This window comes from Hyperoodon ampullatus (assembly GCF_949752795.1).
Source record: "Hyperoodon ampullatus genome assembly, chromosome: 5".
In the NCBI taxonomy this organism is placed as follows: domain Eukaryota; kingdom Metazoa; phylum Chordata; class Mammalia; order Artiodactyla; family Ziphiidae; genus Hyperoodon; species Hyperoodon ampullatus.
Window position 1 is genome coordinate 27,920,905 of NC_136918.1, and position 18,914 is coordinate 27,939,818.

Sequence of the window (18,914 nt, forward strand, 5' to 3'; positions counted from 1 at the left end):
GTGCACAATTCCCAGGGCGTGGAGAACTAGCCTACCCCAAATAAACATGCCTGCAGAAGAGGAGCGTGATTTAGCTAAACAAGCAGACTCACTTCAGGGAACTGGGGTGGTAGAGCTCCAACCTGGATGCTGGCCCACACTCTTTGGGGAAGAGAAAGGCGGAAGAGATATGGCAGGAGGCGGTAACAGCAAAGGGTGTGTGAGCCTCCACGGAACAGATCATGGGCGTGTGGGCCTCCAGCGACAGTGGGCACAAGCCTTGGATATTGAACCAGTAATCACAAACTTCACCCTGGACCAATGACAGGCCATTGTCGAGACCAAAATGCTCAGCATAGAAGACACATTATGTTACAGAGAACATGCTGGAAGCGAGAGGTTCCCTCAACCATAAGAAAGTGGTGGCGAAGAGGACAGGATTCATGGACCTCGAGATGATCACACTAAATGATGTAAGTCAGACAGAGAAAGAAAAATACCATATGATATCACTTACATGTGCAATCTTTTAAAGTGATACAAATGAACTTATTTACAAAACAGAAACGGACTCACAGACATAGAAAACAAACTTATGGTTACCAAAAGGGAAAGGTTGGGGGAGGGATAAGTTACGAGTTTGAGGTTAAGCAGATGCACACTACTATATATAAAATAGATAAACAACAAGGTCCTACTGTATAGCACAGGGAACTATACTCAGTATTTTGTAATAACCTACAGTGGGAAAGAATCTGAAAAAACTGAATCATTTTGCTGCACACCTTAAACTAACACAACATTGTGAATCAACTATACTTCAATTAAAAAAAAAAGACACAGGATGTGGAGTCAGATAGACCTAGTACAATCACCAGCTTCATTATCTTCTAGCTCTGTGGCCTGGGTATATATTTGAGGTCAGGATGACTCAATGCAGAGCTTGAGACAAGGATTAGGACATATCTAATTTATTGAGGGCTGACTCTCAAGTAAAGCCTATAAGAGAATGAGAGGAGAAGGAGGACTGAGAATGGGAAAGAGAGCTAAGAAAGGACCAGGTTTCTGGTGAAGCTTCACCTCAACCTGATCCACAGGGGCCTCTGGAGGGTGAACCTCACTGTAGAGTTGTCCTTGCCTGAGGTCACAGGAGCTGGCTTTCACGGGTTAGTCACTGCCTCTGGCTCACAGGTGGAGGGGAGGATTAGGGAGGGTGCTAACCTCCTGGGCAAAGCAGTTCCCGTTGCTGAGGGCAATTATTTGAGGAGGGAGCCTCTGTCAGTTCAGCAGCCAATGCTTGGAGCAGCCGTGGGATGGGCCGACAGCAGTCTGGATCCAAGCCGGATATGGAAATCATACAGGCTATAAGCGCAATATAGATAATTACTAACTGTGATGAAAGAGTACCTGTGTAGTACCCTGGAGCTGAGGCAGATAATCTAAGGAAGATAAACTTGAAAACAGTGGGGTTCAGTTCACCAGAGAGCACAGAAGGATGCTGGTTTGGCCGCGATGGACAGGGGTTGGGCTGCCGGGCAAGCAAGTGGCCTCCACTCTCGGGAGTGTGAGGTGCAAGTGGGGCCAGATGAGCAACTGATGCTGTGGGTGCGGGTGCAGGAAATATGCGGGCTGGCGAGAGGAGGGGAGGAGGGGAGTCACGTAGGGGCTCTGGTTTCAGGGTGAAGACAGCTGTGGGAAGGTTACGGTGAGACTAAGGTTGCAGGTTTACACAGCGACCGTGTCTGGGGCTCGATGTGTGGCGGGCAGGCTTCAGCAGCCGCCCTGACGCTCAAACCTCCCTCCTCCAGGACCACTCTGCACGGGCAGGAGAGCATCTTCCTCCCGCAGAGCCCCCTGGCGCCCTCTACTGGAAGCCCGTTATCACGGAGCACGTGTCAAACAGCTCGCTCAGAGCCATGAGGCAGCAAATCAATAACTGACCTAGCAAAGTAAAGGGGATCTGGATGGGGCACCAACAAAAACCCACTCTGTACAGTTTTCTCCTCTAGAAAATAGGAGTAACATCTAGTATATTGTTGTGCAGATAAAATATTTCTTTCCAGTGCATGACATAGTATAAGTACTCAACGAAGGGTATCAATTGTCATTCATATTGTCATTACTGTGTGATGACAAACTATGGAAAGAAATGGTGGGTTGCTCCTCTCCACTGCTTTTAAAAGTGCCAAGCATACAGGCTACCTCCAGCACTGCTAAGAAGAGGGCTAACTAGAGACCAGTCTGCCCAAAGCAGTAGATATGAGATTCTCCTTGGATTTCCTACCGAGTCATTTAGTCCTGGTAGGATCCCCTGGGAAGGAAAGTAAAGCTGTGCTCGCCTTTTAGCAGATGAACAGAACAGACTGGTAAAACTAAGTAATGCTCCTAGAAGGTGCCATACTAACCAGTACCTTCTTGCTGTTAAACAAAGCTCACATGGTTTCTAGAGGGCATCCCTGGCTGTCTAAAGGTTTATCCTCACCTGTACCTCCTTCACCACTTTTAATCCATAGTTTATATTAAGAGGCCATTATCAAATTTATAGATACATAGATGGAAGGGAGAAGTAATATAGATAGATGTGGGATAAAAAGAACATTAAGAGGACATGCGTTGCCCAATAGGAGCAAAACAATTATTCGTTGATTTTTTTTTTTTAGTCCTATTAATTATATTGCCATGATGACAATGCTTATTGAGCTTTAACTCTGTGCCAGGACTGTACTAAGCATGGGACCAGAGTCATCGAATCATCATAACAACCCTATGAAGTTGGTGTTACTGTTACTCTCATTTATGGGATGGGGAATGTCAAGGGAGAAAAAGGACTCAGTCGACATCACACAGCTATGTGAGTAAATGCTAACCCAGATCTGTCTGCTTCCGGAGGCCATGCTCTTCATTACGACAGTGTATCTGAATCCGGGACATGTGGCCTTGAAGTGTGGCTTGCTCTGCCATTCCCTGGCTGTGTGAGCAAGTCACTTAACTCTCCAGGCTTCAATTTCCTCATGAGCAAAATGAGGACAATAGTAGCATTTCCCATAGGGCCATTGTAAGGATTAAGGGAAATAATACTGTAAAACACCTGGCAGGGTGATGGCTATGCAAGTGTTCAATACATAGTAACCGTGGCTAATATTAACAATCATCATAAATTAACTTAGGATGGTAAAAAATCCAGACTCAAAAAGATTTTGCCAACTTTGCCTCATGGCCCACACTAAAATTATGATATTTCTAGGAATAAAGGCAAATGCTTGCACAGGGATTCTAGAATCAACACGGTACAAGTATAAGACCAGGCTCAATGACAAAGTTAAAGGAGAAATTCATTTAACAAATATTTATCAGTTGCACCTACATTTTTGCAGACACCATGCCGCAGGCTGAGGACACTGAAGGAAACCACAAAAATAAAATAAAATCCCAGCTCTCATTGAGCTCATGCCTTTGTGGGATATGCAAAGGATGAAAAAACAAACAGGTAAAAGCAGAGTCTGTCAGATAGTGATAAATGCTATGAAGACAAATAAATCAGAGTATTGGGATAATATATGGGGGAGGGGGTGATCAGCAAAAGATTTTCTGATAAAAGGAGTCAGAGATGTGAGTGAGTGTGGGCATGTCAGAAGGAAGAGTGTTTTTTTTTTTTTCTGTGTAAGAGTTTGGTTTATTTTTATAATTAATTGAAGACATATTTTTAATATTGAATAATCAGAAAAGTTTATACAATCGTCTAGAAAATGCTTATCTTTGTTTCTAAAATAATTTAGTTGATTTTTTCCTTATTCAAATTATCCCCCATGCTTAGTGACACCTACCTTCTCAGAATTTTAAACCTCATTTGTATCCCAAGAATAAGTACTGACAAGACAGTCACTGTATGCTACCTTTTCATAGCATTGGTAAAGATGTGGTCTTGCCTTGAGTCAATTTTCAGGTTTACTACGGAATTCAGATATCAATTCATTATCAGCCTTCTATAAGCACAGATAATTCAGAATGGAGTGTATTAAGAGAAACAGTTTCAAAATGTTCTAAAAATCACAAAACTTTAGAAATAGGTCACAGATCATCGTTATAACCTTACAATCACCACCGTTTTATAATTATCAGAACGTTGATCCTGAATTAAATGCTACCTCAGCCACCTACAAAGGATAACTAGGTAACCAATCTAATACTGACAGTGAAACTTTTCAATAACTGGTATACTTTCTTGAGGAAGATGGTTTTAATTAGAGGGAACCGCAAGTCACAGGGCTGGAGGTGAGAGTTCCGGGGCCATGCTGGAGGGACAGGAGGGAGGTAGGGTACCTAGAAAAGACCGAGGGGAGGGGGAGGAGTAGGCGATAAAGTCAAAAAGAAAGCAGGGGGCTTCCCTGGTGGCGCAGTGGTTGAGAGTCTGCCTGCCGATGCAGGGGACGTGGGTTCGTGCCCCGGTCCGGGAAGATCCCACATGCCGCGGAGCTGCTGGGCCCGTGAGCCATGGCCGCTGAGCCTGCACGTCCGGAGCCTGTGCTCTGCAACGGGAGAGGCCACAACAGTGAGAGAGGCCCACATACCCTAAAAAAAGGAAAGCAGGGTCTTTCACATCACAGTGAGGAGCTTGCAGGCCATGGAGGGATTTTGATTTATGTTCCAGCCACTGTGGGGAGAAGAGACTGTTGAGGAACATGGAGGGGCAGGGGGTAGTCGTCTGTGCAACAAGCATGATAGCCTGAACTACAATGGGAGCAGTGGAGTTGGTAAGAATGTGTTGGATTCTGGAAGAAATTTTTAGTTTTAATTTTTATTTTTTAAGAAAAGTTTGATATATTTAACAGTGGTAAGAAACAAACTTCTGTTTATCAAAAGACATTATTCTTTTAAATTGAAGTATAGTTGATTTACAATATTGTATTAGTTTCCGGTGCACAGCAAAGTGATTCAGATATATATACATATCTGAATGTGTGTGTGTGTGTGTGTGTATTCTTTTTCAAATTCTTTCCATTTTATTTTTTTAAAAAAATCTTTATTTTATATTGGAGCATAGTTGATAACAATGTTGTGTTCTTTTAAAATAGAGCCAATAGGGTAGCTGATGGTTTAGATAGGCAATGAAAGAGAATGGGAAACACCAGGATGACTTCAGGTTACTGGCCAAAGCAACTGAAAAAATAGAGTCTCGTTTAATGACATGAAGATTAGGGGGTGGGAGGAGATTTTTGGTGGGAAGGTACAATCAAGATTTGGGTTTTGGGTATTAAATCTGGGATGCCTACTAGACATCCAAAAGAAGACATCCAGTAATTGGCTGTATATGGGTCTAGAGTTCAGAGGAGAGAGTTGGTCTAGAGATACAAAGGTGAAAGTCCTCAGTTTATAGATTTAAAACCCTGGAACTGATAGGATCGCAGGAGTGCATGTGGATGGAAATGAGGACAGGTTTAAAAGGGAGTCCTAGAAAACTCTGTTTAGAGCAACGGACAGGATTGAAAGGTTCTATTGGGTACAACAAAGGAAAAGATGCTATTTAATTTTAAATGGAATGGATTGCTTCCAAAGAAAATGGGGTCCTGTTCCATGCTCACAAGGAGCCCCAGTTGACAGCAGTCAGAGATACTATAGGGGTTCCTCTATTGGATGGGAAGAAGGGGTAAGTGACCTCCAAGCTCAAAGCCAGATAATTGACTAGGAATCCAGAGAGATCTTTAGTTAACGGCCTATACTTAACATGCTCTGTGGCCTTAAGCGACTTGTGAAACTTGCTTAAGCCTTCAGCTTCCTCACTGACAAAATAAAGGAGCTGGATAAGATATTCTTTATAATTCTCTCCTGACATCTAAAAGTCTGTGATTACCGGCTATCCTTTTTTGTGCTATTTAACTCAGATGTTACACAACCCAGCTATAAAAAAATCCAAAGTGATTTAAGAAATCCAAAGAGTTGCTGATTTGCTCAAAATTAATTAATTAGATTCTTGGAATCTGACAAAGCAAAGCCTTCCCAGGTAGGTCCTGAGTTATCTTTGCCAGAGCACCTGTTCACACTTACATTCAGAGTTGATACAGCTGTATTTCTGTGATAAGCCATGTCAGAGCAAGAAAATTTAGCTCAATTCAAACAATATGAGCTTTGACCATGAAAAAAGTACAGTACTGGATGCCTTGGGACATGGGAACAGGCCTTCTGGGCCCTTACAATCTAGTTCATAGATGGCCAGAGAAACACTTCTAGTGAAGGGGAGAAAAAAATGACTACCCAGAAATATAGAGTGATGGATGCAGGAAATCCAAAGAGGAGATCGACCGTGTGTTGGAAAGGTGGACTTAGACAGAAAAAGCCAGTGTTCACATTGGGGCTGGGAGATGAATAGGGTTTCTAGGCACAAGGAATAATAGGAGCTTTGGAATCAAATAGGTCTGGGTTCCAAACCCAACTCTATTAACTACTAGCTGTGGGCCTTTGGTAAGATTCTTCACTCCTCAACTCAGGCTAATACCTTCCTGTTAGGGTGGTTGTAATGAAAAATGTGATAATCATATGGAAGATAATACCATACCTGGCATCTGAGAAGGAATTAATAAACCCTAGTTATTAACATGTGGGTAAAGAAAGTGGTCTTGGAATCCCAAGGAAGATACAACATGAATAAAGTTCATGAGTCCCATATTCCCTGACCTTGACCTGCTCGCAACCTTTCTTTCTCATCTTATTCTGGCTACTTTCCATCAGGACTGTCCTTGTTATCACATGGAGCTACTTACCAAGCCAAGTATAACTTATATTAAAACTCATGTTCTCCTACATTCATTCATACATCACCCAAACAAATTCTGCCCTATCTACCTAACACTTGTGCTATTATTTGCCTCTACTTTTCCTTAACTTATCCAAGTTCTCCCTTAAATACATTTATTTGATTAAAATATTTTATATCACGATTTTAAGTGGAAATCCAACATGACTTTCCATAAGATGAAGAGAACTAAAATGTAGATGCAATCTGAAACCCATTTAACTGAATTACAGGTACTGTTGTCTGCCATCGTCTTTTGGGTCTGGGGCCCTACTGGCTATGTGTTAAAGAATGGGGGGAGGGAATGGTTAACTAGCAAGTGTGGACACAGGGGTTAAAGATGTGTTCACATCAAACTGAAGCCTTCTTCTCCTAAATAAAAGTACTGAAAGACAACTGGGAAGAGAAAACTTTCTCACTGTGTGGTTCAATATTACTTAATGTTACATCTGTATAGTGTGCATATCAGCAGGGGTACAGAGCCGTTGAGAACCACTGTCTTGGTTCCCACCAGCCTGCTTTTCTCTGCTTGTCACAATCCTTCATGACTTTCATTGCTCCCTCGAGCACCACCTCCTCCATAGAGTCTCCCCTGTCAGAGGTAAGCTCTCGGCCTTTATATCAAAGTACTTGGGGTTCAGAAAACCCATTTGGAAATACATCACACACTTCCTCATGACCTCTGTTCTATGACTGTTATACTGGCAATCTGCTCTTGCTTTTTAAATTACTGTGTATGTTTTTTTTACACCCTCCCCAATATAAGTCATTGTGAATGCAGAATCTATCTTTGCCACCCATGGTATCTCGCTCCGACACACCTTGAAAATGGTAGGTATGGGACAAAGTATGTAGAAAAGTGTGGTCAATGGAAGCATCAAGTATTATGGCCGTATTGGAGAATGGAGATAATCTAGATGAAGACTAAGAATATTGACATTAACTAGGTATTTTTGAAATAAAAATATGTGAATATTGGGTAGTAGGGAAACGTCTTGCTGAGATGATTTTGGTTGCATATGGCTGTGAAAGAGGAAGCTGTCAGCAGTAACAACAAAGTCATCATGTTTTGGGGGTCCAGCAGGAACGGGGCTCCATCCAGGTGCTGCTGTCCAAGGAATCTACTGCCAGAGTCTTGCCAAGGTCCTTTATTTGCATCTCTCATTTGACTCTCTGGGAAACGTGAATCACTCCTCTTTGGACATGTGTTTTTCTTATTACTTTTTTTACCAATAGGTACATGAAACTCAACCTGCTGCAACATTAAAGCAGCCATTTCTCAATGTGTCAGAACCCACTGCAGTGGAATTTCAGGAGTAGAAAGACAAGCTTGAAGAAAGCAACATGAAAAGCACTGTATTACACAAAAGAGGGTAAAGTATTCAAATGAATCCTCTCTCCTCTTAGACTTCACATGAAATTGGAAGGACAATTGCATTACTTTCTACTAAGCCCTGTGTAATAATCAAGACATGAATCATCACAGAGCTAGGTGGATATAATTTCATTTTATGCATTTGGGTAGTGTCACTTTAGAGAAAATAAGATCATGGGAAAAGAAAGCAAGTAGAAGGAGAAAGGAATCATAATTGAGAGCCTAGTGCCAAGGCCATTCCTTGCCCCTTTCCCTTTTAAAAGCTGATGGCAAATCTCTTCACCCACAGAATGTAAGAGGTTTTCTGAAAAATAAAAGATACATTCTAAAAGGGACTTTTGTTAGAACAGGAAGAGATCTCAGAGATTGCCTAGTTCAAACTCCATACTGTACAGACAAAACAACAGAAGACCAGAAAGGAATGTAAAATATCCCAGATCACTCAGTCACTTTTGGCAAAGGGAGGTCTGGAATGCAGGTCTCCTGAACCAAATCTCTAGCCTTGGCCTAAGCAGTGCTTCCCCCCAAGGGGAAAGTGCTTCCCCCCAAAGCTCTGAGCAGAGCTCAAAGTCTGAAGTCTTCCCTCCATTTCAGCCCAGGCTGTAGTAATAGTGAGAAACAGGAGTGTAGTGACACAGATGACAACTCATGAGATACCTGCAGCTCTTCCACTAGTGGTTCTGCGGGTCCTTAGCAAGCATGTCGTTCCATCTGTGACATCTCTCCTTGACACCTGGAGTGAACAGGCAGCACTTACTTCCCTCAGGTCTCATGCAACCACTGACAATGCATGTCCCTAAGAAAAGCTGCTTTTTGTTTGGAATCCAGTAGACAGTAGACAGAGCTGTGCTTTGTACTGAGAGCAGACGTGAGGACACAATCGTTTGTTTACTTCTGCAAGGGAATTTCAACCTCTTGGAGAATTTGAGACAGTTCACATGACTGGGTTGAATGTTTTTCATTGGAATAGCCAATCTCTGGGTAAGTGTTTAATAACCTCCTAAACTGCCAAAGGTTAAATTAGCTTTGCTTGCAGGAACCCACTCTGTTTTCAAATGGTTGAAGTCTTTTCTTAAATATATCAGCTTTACTTTCTAGATGAATATACTTCCTTGACCTCAGGAAATATAATGACATTGTGCCCAAGACATACAAATTATTCCTCCTAAATGAAAAAAGCACATTTTAGTGATTTACTTTCATTTGTAAATGAACTTCGAAACACGGAAGATATTGGTTTGCTTGTGATGGCAATCACAATGAATCTTTTAAGTAAAAAAGGCATACTGCTTTAAATACCAAAGAAAAAGCTATTGACAAAATACCTAAGGTAAGGGGTTGTAAAAGTATAAATATAGGTACAAGGAACATATATTTTATTTTTAAATAAAGAAATAAATGTGTGTGTGTGTGTGTGTGTGTGTGTGTGTAAGTCTTTTCTTTAAGGAGCCATTTCCCTACTATTGCAAGTCTCAAAGGACTGAGTAAAAAAATTGCTTTGCCCAAAGCAGACCTGTGCTTCTAGTTCCTGAATAAGTACAGAAAAACACCCCTAAGGTCCAAAAAGGTTGAAGATCTCATGTTTCTTGTTCCCTTGCTTTAACCCTAAGTTCCTCCAAGTGGCAAATTCAATTCCCTTTTTCCCATCTCCCACTCATAAAAAAAGATTCTAGTACCAATTGGGAAAAACAAATTTGTCTTTGCAACTAGGATCAACACCAAGTAAAACAGGAAGAAGACCACCTTCCCTATGAAGCCTCCTTTGACTTTCCTGGAGCCCACGGATCTCTCCAACCCTTAAACACCTTCTACATATGTGTGCAGCTCTAAAGTGTCCAGCACTGAATTGTTCTCTTATTGATTTCTATGTGGTTCTTGCAAACTTCTGAAAATAAGGATTGCAATTTCTACTTATTTACGGTTTGTTGTACTCAATAGTGTATCAATGCAGACAAGCATGTAAGTCAGATCAGCTTGATTGAGAATCACACATCACTTTTTTCAATCTTTCAAGTCCTTGAAAACATATGTCCAGAGAGAGTTAGGGTGTTAATTTAACTACAAAGAGAGAGTGAATTTATTCTTTGGTACACCCGGCATTTTTTTTAGTTCAAAAAGTTTAAATTAAATTTTAATTTAATAAAATATTCACAGTATTTTATTTTATACTGAAAATGCACAATAGGAATAAAAATAATGACATCTGAAATATTAACTGTGAACTATCTGACAGTAAATACAAAAAATAAAATATTCCCTTATGAGTAAAAATGTAATGTAGAACTTTTCAAGCTAGTCAACTTTTGCACTGTTCCTTTCTTGCTACATTGACAAGAGGAATAAATGACTAATTTTCTTAAACTGCGATTGAATCTTGAGAAATTAATATCTGTAGCATTTCACATTTAATTCTCTCAACTTGCAGAAAAAGCAGATAAACAGGCAAATGCTATACAAGCTAGAGTTTTATTAAATTCACCTGTAACTATTTTCTTATCTTAAAAAATCTTAGTAGAATTGCCAGTTGATATTAAGTACACTGAATATCCTGAACTACCTGTAGAAAAAAATAATTTTGACATCCGTATCAATTACATTAAAATCTCATGCAAGACAACCTTCCCCCATCTTTGGTATCCAGAACACATCATGGTGGTGATGAGTAGTATATGTACTTTTTTACATTTTTGATGAAAAAAGCCATTAGGTACATGAAACAGCTCTTCATAGCCTTGTAGACACAACTTGGCACATATCAGGGCATACAAATTGTCATTCATAAACTAAATGAGTCCATTTACACATTGGACTTGTTTTGCCACTGGCATAATTCAGCTATTTGTGCATATTGGTAGGAAAAGGGACATAAAAAGATACATCCCTGCAATGCCTATTTCTGAGAGTCTCAAAATACTTCATAGACATCAACAGATTATTTTAATATATTACCATAAAGTAATTAAGGGAGAAGCATTAATAATCTCTACTTTCTTAGATATGAGTATTTGGATATAATACTGTAGCCAAAGATCATTTAAAATGTCCAGGAGTACTTCTCACTTCTTATTTGAATATGCCTTTCTGCAGCATCATTACAAAACAGCTTTCTTCTTGAAAGGCTTCTTTGGCAGACGTGATACCACATCTTCCTAGCTCACCTCTCACCCCTGACCATTCCTTCTCTTTGATTGTCTTCTCTCTCTTTGATTGTCTTCTCTCCTGTTGTCTACTCCTCTATTTCTTTATGTTCCCAAAGGTTCAATTGTTGGCCTCTTTGGTTACATCCCTGTACACCTCCATCCTCACTTTAGCTGACACTCAAATGCTCCCTGCAAGACCAAACTTCTTCATGGAATTTCAGGTTTGTATGTTCATCTGTCTGCCAGACCTGTCAGCCTGGATGTAACTCAGGTATCTTGAATCCCCATCTCAAAAACCACACCCAAGACTTCTCTCAGCACTCTCCTCCCCCATTTCTCTTTCTTACTGTGTTTTCCATCCAAATGTCTCCCAAATTATCTGCCATTATCTGTCTGGTTTCCCACTCTAATCTCCAACTCCATATTCAGTTCTGATTTTACCACTTGTCTTTCCCCCTGAAATTCACCTGTAAGCAGTTTTTGGCAGGAAAGAGCTCTCTGCAGGAGGCCCCTTTGTATTGTCACTAACCTTAAACAAGGCGCCCCCATGCTCTACTCATCTCTGGCCCAAGCACACCTTTCCAATCTTTTGATCACACAATACCTTGTCTAACCTGTTGGTTCTTTCCGTACAGCAAAATAGAAATGAAGAAAAGTAATTAACAGATGACCAGATCTCTTCCTTAGCTTCCCCTTCAGTAATCTCACAAACAGTGTGAACAAGACAGCATCTAAAGAAAGATCACAGGACATCAACAAGCCTGTACACAGTGGGGAATGGCGATGACTCCAACCCCCAATCTCAGTGAGTAACTGAGATTACTTCCCTTTTTCTTTACAAAATTTTCATGGCCGAGCAGAATCCTGGGAGATGGTTTTGGGGGGATACTGAATTGACCATCTCCCCAGATTGCCAGCATTCTGATTAAAGGCAACTTTCCTTTCTACCAACATTTGCCTCTCTCGGGTACTGATTTTTGAGTGGCGAGCAACTGGACCTGAGTTTAGTAGCACACCCTCTGGGTGATTCAGCTAAAACTGAGGGTGATTTTAGCCCCCAGGGAACATTGGCAATATTTGAAGACATTTTTGGTTGTCACAGAGGGGTAATGTTACAGGTATCTAGAGGGTATAGACCAGAGATGTTGCTCAACATCCTATAACACACAAGACGTCTCCCCTACCACCTAACAAATAACTCCCTGGCTCAAATGTTAATAGTGCTGAGGTTGAGAAACCTGATCTAGATTAAAAACTGACCTTGACATTATCCCCCCAACTTAAAATCATTTCAAGGATGTCTCAAGACTCAAGCTTCTTGAAAGCCCATGAAAGTCCCTGTAGGGCAGACCCCAGCTATCAGCTCCAGCTTATCTCCTGCCCACGATGACTTTCTCTTCATGCTTTTGCAGCATCAGTTTGCTTACAATTCTCCACCATACATTTTACCACCTTTGTGCCTCTACTCATACTTTCCCCACAACCAGGAATGCCCCTCCCTCCCTTCTCGTATGCGGTTAATTTTCATTCATTCTTTAAGACTTTTCCTAGAGGTCTTTCCTGACACTCTTCCCCATCTCCCCAATTCTCAGACCAGGGTCAGGTTAGATGCCCCTTCTCTGTCCTCCCAGAGCATCAGTGGGGTGGTTTTCAAATTATTATTATTACTATGTCCTCTTTGTTCATGTACAAGGTTGGTGTTTTATCAGGTTTCTCTGTACTCCTGTGCCTGGCTCATAAGTAATCAATAAAAATGTGTTTAGAGTTTGGGATTGGCATGTACACACTGCTATATTTAAAATGGATAACCAACAAGGGTCTACTGTATAGCACAGGGAACTCTGCTCAATATTCTATAACAACTAAAATGGGAAAAGAATTTGAAAAAGAATAGATACATATATATGTAGAACTGAATCACTTTGCTGTACACCTGAAACTATGACAACATTGTAAATCAACTATACTCCAATATAAAATAAAAAGTTAAAAAATATAATTCATTTAAAAAATTTTGTTTAAATGAAGTAGAAGAGTTAAGTAGAGACTGTATTTACCCAAGGATGAGCATTTTACTAGCATAAAGTGTAACTCTTTAAGATATGTTTCTAAGTTCTCAGAAAATAACACACCTTGCCCCAAAGTAGTAGTACATAAGCAGAAATCTCCTAGCCACACTGAAATATATCTATTGATTTGAATCCCTGCATTAAGCATCTTAAGATCAGGGTCAGGTCTTTGTATTCTTTGCCAAGGAATATATCAAAGAATATGACTCATTAACTATTAGTTGAATATATGAATAACCGAGTGGTGTGTGGGTAGGTGGATGGGTGGATCAATGAGTGGATGAATAGTTTAGACACTATATTCTCTTGATCTCTTTATGATCACCTAGTTATTAATAGGGCTAGGAAACACTTATTGTATCTCATTACTTGGTCTACTTGTATATATATTTGTCCTCCATTTCGACAAGCCTTAGAATGACCAAGTGCAAAGACTTGGGAGTATGTGAATGAATAGTTCATTATTTTTGAAGTTCATAACATATCTTGATTTCATTCATGGTGCCTGAAGTGAAGATCTCTTCCAATTTTCCTTCCCAATTTGTTCTCTCAACCAATTTAAAATGTTTTGATTCAATACTTTTAAAATTTATTTTGCCCAAAATACTTATTTTAAAAAGAAAGAAAACCTGACAACCACTTGCATGATGATAATGGGTTTTTTTTTTAATTGCCTTTAGAACTCTGTCTTTCTTTCTTTGTGGAATAGGGTGCCTTAGTTTAAAACTATCAATTTGCAATCTCAAGTCAATTGGTAGTAGCCAGCTTTGAGGGCATCTGCCCTCTAAAATTGTCCCATTATAGAGAGGGATGAGCTCCACAGCAATGGTATCTGGTGGAATTTCGTTTCCAAGACAAATAATTATGACAAAGAGGAGAGACACAGGCAGAGTAACAGCCTCAGTCCACAGTAGAATCAAGTTCCTGGAATGCCCTCTCCTACCTTCTTTTATTTGGTTAATTTTCATATATCCTCTAAACATGAGCAGGGAGACCATATAATTTATCATGCAAATTGGAGTATATTTAACAGTCAATGGGAGCAATAAAAATAACTAAATTATATAATTTAAAAAATATTTAATTAACTACAGACTATTTGGTTTTAATACGTTGGTGAACCAATAAAAAGTTCTATTCAATAAATATTTTCAAAATAAAATTTTCTAAAAAATAAAAATAGCACATTTCTTGTGTAGTAAACACCACCAAAATACTTCTTCATTTCCACATTCTGATAGTTGTACTGATTTTATCAGAGACTGTTTTTGATTGTAGAAAATATACACTGAAGTTGCTAGGAATTTTTTTTTTTTAAAGGCTTGTAAAGCTCTATAAAATTTTACAGAAATAAGTTTAAAACATAAGCAGAAAAAATATTTACGCACATATTTAGGGACTTTAAACAGGTTCTTATCCATAGCATTATTTGGAAAATGCATTTTTTTCAATATGGTCCTATTATTATTTTTTTTTTTTTGTAAAATTACCTGCAAACTTCTTCAAAGACACATTTTATGAATAATACATAAGAAATCGTGGACATTTCAATTGGCTCTTTTTTGGGGGTACACCATAAATTTTGTTTTAATTGAAGTATAGTTGATTTACAGTGTTTTGCCAATCTCTGCTGTACAGCAACGTGACTCAGTTTTACATATACACACATTATTTTTTTAATATTCTTTTCCCTTATGGTTTACCCCAGGAGATTGGATATAGTTCCCTGTGCTCTACAGTAGGTCTTTGTTATTAATCCATTCTAAATGTAATAATTTGCATCTACCAACCCCAAATTCCCAGTCCATCCCTCTCCTTTCCTCCCTCCCCCTGTGGCAACCACAACTGTTCTGTGTGTCTGTGAGTCTGTTTCTGTTTCATAGATAGGTTCATCTGTGCCATATTTTAGATTCCACATATAAGTTATACCATATGATATTTGTCTTTCTCTTTCTGACTTACTTCACTCAGTATGACAATCTCTAGGTCCATCCATGTTGCTACAAATGACATTATTTCATTCTTTTTTATGGCTGAGTAGTATCCCATTGGATATATATACCACATCTTCTTTATCCATTCATCTCTTGATGGACACTTTGGTTGTTTCCATATCTTGGCTATTGTGAATAGTGCTGCTATGAACATAGTGGTGCATGTATCTTTTTGAAATATAGTTTTGTCCAGGTATATACCTAGGAGTGGGATTGCAGGATCGTGTGGTAGCTCTATTTTTAGTTTTCTGAGGAACCGCCATACTGTTTTCCATAGTGGTTGCACCAACTTACATTCCCACCAACAGTGCAAGAGGGTTCCCTTTGCTCTACACCCTCTCCAGCATTTGTTATTTGTAGACTTTATAATCATGGCCATTCTGACCAATGTGAGGTGGTACCTAACTGTAATTTTGATTTGCATTTCTCTAATAATCAGGCACACCATAAAATTTTTAAGTGAAAATATATTCTCTCTATAAGTGCTAAGGTACCTGGCAAGCAAAAAGCAAATCATGCTACATGAAGTATAATCTCAATTTTAATATTTTTAAATTGAAACTTGAAAATATTCTTATAGATATTGGGGGGTTTGTGCCTTCATTTGTATAAAATATGTCTTTGCCAGACATTTTTATGTGATACATCAAGTGACATATATATATATATACACTAATATGTATAAAATGGATAACTAATAAGAACCTGTTGTATAAAAAAATAAATTAAATAAAATTCAAAAATTCCAAAAAAACCAAGTCATCTCTATTATGATTCTTCTGAATGTATAGAAAGACTTAAATACTTCAAAATATATAAATATATTCAATCAAAGAGGAGTACCAAGAAAACATTTTTCCCATAACTTAAGATATTTCAAAATGCAATTACAAAAGTCCAAAATTAAGTCTTTTATACCAGTTGGGCTCTTGTTATTTAATTTGTTCAGTTTCTCCTTTTGTGAGGATCCAATTCAATATGTTCCTGTTTGCAAGCATTAACTGCAATAATTACAGTTTGTTGCATATCCAAAATATGAGTATTTTTGCCACTCCATTCTTTGAATACTTTGACTCTAAATTTGTAACTAATTTTGAACCAAATGCAAACAGAATTTGAAGTGTACTCTGGTGCTTTTTCAGCAAATATGCATCTTCTGGTGGTCACATGGTTAGTGACATGTCCATAGTCCCCAAAATGGATTGGAAATATCAACAAACTTTTTGTGCAAGTTACATGTTTATCATCAACTTTTTAAAAGAAGTATAAATTTGTACCTAACATCTCATTAAATATTCATTTCATTCTTTTCTCTGTTATTGCTGTCAAAGGAGTTAATTCCAAAATAAAAATATTTTCTAAACCATGCATATAGTTGTACACTTAAACCATACAGTAAATGATAAAAATACTATAGACTACTCTCTATGGAATAGGATTGCTCATCCTCTATTTTCTGTACACATTTCCAAACCACAAGCAAAATTTCCCCCATTTCCTTCTAACCCCAATCACTGGTGTCCCAGCTTTGTGAGTCTGGCACTGAAGGAGGTAGCTGTGCCTAGTCCTTGAGGTCTGAAAGCTTTTTGTTTTATCAGCAAGCACAATGCAGGCAGTCTTTGAAGAGAAGTTGAAGCTGGAAAGGGTTAGGAATAGAGAGATGGGCTGGTCATTGTCTTTCAACATTTAAGCACAAGTTAAAATGAGAAATCTCTTCTTTGCACCTGGGTCTCACAAACTAATAGACCTGATTATGGCAGAAGCGGCAAGCAAAACAAAAATCTGTCAAACTCAAGCCAGCTCATTTTCATAAAATAAATAATAAAAGCATGTCCTTAAAAAAAACCTGGATAGATGTTAAACCAGGATGAATGGCAGGACAACATGCAAAAGCAGGGACTGCCCCAGGCAAAACCAGGACACACGGTCACCTTTCTCATGAAGCCTGTTTGCACTTCCAGTCCCAACTCAGGAAAGACATTTCTTTTTTTTTTTTAACCCGTTATCCTAACTCACTAATTTGGTGCAGGAGATATGTTAATGAAATTGATATTGTCAGTTTTTATCTTTAAAATTCCTGATGAATCCATCCATCAAAGCCAATGGGTTGACCTCCCAGTTTGTTTTATTTTGTTTTTAGAATAGAGAGGAATTTTAATGAATTGTTTTCTGGGAAACATAAATTAACATCCAATGGCCTTGTGTATTTACAATCAACTTGTTATTCCCCGAATAACAATGTAAGTGAAGCATTTAAAGGGAAAACAGAATGGAGCCTAGTTAAGAAAAAACTTGTGTTTTGATGTGGGAGAGTTCAGATATCCTGTACTTATTCTGTCTTGTACTGAGGACTCAGTGGATAGTATTAGTATGGATAGCTCTCTTCTAGGCCCCAAGAGACTGCTGAATCAAGGTGTGTGGCCCAGGAGTGTTGACATAAAAACTGAGATTTGAATAAGGCTTCCACTAAGGACAAACCAAGGGGAACTGTGCTAATTGTAGCAGCTGGTCAGGTGTTGTATTAAAAAATGTTAGAAAAGTTTATATTCAATTACCACCCCTCTGTCACTTACTAAAATCCTTTAACATTGCTAAACCAGTGTTCTTATCTGTAAAAAAAAACATGCTAATATCCTCAGGGGAGAGAATATGAGATTAAATAATACAATGGCACATAATTGGCCCTTAAACAATATTTGTTGAATTTTAAATGTTGAAAACTAATTAAATGGAAACAAAGAATTGGAGAGGAATAAAATAAACACATTATGATAAAAATATTGTTAGCAGCAAATGCGTATCTAATAGACATTTTAAGAGAATAATTGTTAATTATATTTTCACTTACATACTTGAAAATATCCCAGTCTTTTGTTACTCCTAACCTAAGGGTACAAAGTTAATTAAATAGCACAGCTTTAGGGGTAAAATTTCACCAATGAAATTTCACTGTACAAGTTAATGGTTTGGAGAACTTCATGCCTCAAAGTTATTTGTTTATTTTTTGTTTTTTTGTTTTTAATTTATAGGCCAAACTACTGTTACTATAGACTATTATTAGTACATACTGCAGGGGTAAATCAAACCTGTAACAAAAATTAGTTGATAAAGATGAAGCTGAACTGACATTACTTTAAAAGTTTAAAAACCTCAAGTAAAATTGAAAATGATCATTAGCTAAGTATAACACCTATTATACCCTGACAGTAAATCATTCTTCCAGAAAGGAAAAGAAATGGGAATCCCAACTGTCTGTAATACAAGCTTTGCAACTTTCCTTCGGTGCCATACTGTTTAGATTTTCACTAAATTCTAAGAGCATGCAATTTTTTTCAGAATATAAAATTTTAGTAAATGTTATTCATTTAATAGATTATTATTAATTATTCCTGAATCATCTTTAAAAATAAATATCTAAAAATAAAAATCTACATGTTATTTGTGCTTACTATTTGATCTCTATATATTTTTGAACCACATTTAGCAACTTCTCAAGATCGTCTTTTATGTCAAGCTGATCCTTGGGGGCTTTTTCTACTTTATTTATTTCTTCACTCATTTCCTCACCCA

General features: G+C 38.4%; 1 protein-coding gene across 1 annotated transcript in view; it reads right to left on the reverse strand.

Annotated features, from left to right (window-relative positions):
• KCNH8 (potassium voltage-gated channel subfamily H member 8) overlaps positions 1-18,914 on the reverse strand; it is a gene marked incomplete at both ends in the record, with an annotated part of 340,973 nt that overhangs the window by 269,147 nt on the left and 52,912 nt on the right. The window lies entirely within an intron of this gene.